This window comes from Lissotriton vulgaris, chromosome 3_1 (genome assembly GCF_964263255.1).
Source record: "Lissotriton vulgaris chromosome 3_1, aLisVul1.2, whole genome shotgun sequence".
NCBI classification, from domain to species: domain Eukaryota; kingdom Metazoa; phylum Chordata; class Amphibia; order Caudata; family Salamandridae; genus Lissotriton; species Lissotriton vulgaris.
This window is the reverse complement of record NC_141689.1, coordinates 615,163,014-615,164,216: the sequence shown is the minus strand read 5'-3', so window position 1 is coordinate 615,164,216 and position 1,203 is coordinate 615,163,014.

Below are 1,203 nucleotides of genomic sequence, written 5' to 3'. Positions count from 1 at the left end.
TATCTTTTCCTTGCAGTGCCCGATGCTTGATGGGCAGCAGGAGGGGCGGGGCAGGGCAGCTAACATTGGCAGAGGCATGCAGTGCTGGTGAGGCCCCTCAACAGCTCAGGCGCCAGGCCAAAGATCAGAGACAGTGTAGAGAGGCAGGGTGTGAATCTCGCGGACAGCCCGACTTGGGCTCTGCAATTTGCCAGTAGCCGGTAATCCTCCTGGCAGCAGGTGGGGGGGCGCGTTACTGAAAACGCAGCTGCCGTAAATGCAGGGAGCGGCGCGTGTGAGCACTGCGGACACACAGCAGCTCTGGTTACTCGCGGTGCACCGCTGCGGTGCTGCGTACAGGAGACAGATGTTCTCCTGTACAGGGTGAAGTGCGAGCGAGGGTTGAGCCCCCTTCGCTCGTCGCCAGTGTTGTGTGCCGGTCCCGGGGTGCAGACAGGCCCACGCTGGGGTTATTGGGCTAGAGCGGGGTGGAAGCGCGCTAGCAGGCACACAATGGCCACACCGGTGGTATAGTCGGAAGTGGCGTGCCCAGAGCGGCCGCCTTCCATTTATTAACTCCCCGCGCGGCGACCACTAAACCAAAAATTATTACACAATGTATGAAAGACTGCATTTACTTTAGCTTGCTGCAGGCAATGCTTGTTTTAATATTGGGGAAAGAAACAGTATAAAAGTAGGCTCAGCAGACCAAACAAGGCCCACAAACAGCCAAACAACGGCCCCCAGACTTACTTATTATACTAGACCGATGGACACTGCTTGACTGCCCTATAGGCCTGTACAACCCTACCCACATACACTTAAGTGTGCACCCACCACCGATGAGCAATATGCATTGCAAGTGTAGAATTGCTGTCACATCTGCGTATAGTGTCCGCAGCTAGCATGGGGAACAAAAACCATCCATTTCCGGTTTGAACTTTCAAAGTATTTCTAGGCGTCACAAATATCGTACAGCTCTTGCCGATTATATAATGATCGACTGCGCACATTAATGTTGCTTGCAGCAAAATCAGGGTCCTGTCGTTTCTTGTGTGCTCCGAAAGGATAAGATTATAAACCTTTGGACGCAACAGTGTCCTCGATCAGCTGTTGCAGCTGTTGGCAATTGTCCCATTTAGCTCTGGACTGTAGCAGCAGGGAGAGTCCGCGCATGCGCAGACAGGTTGTTTTTCACAAAGCTGCCTCTTAAAGTGAGCTGGC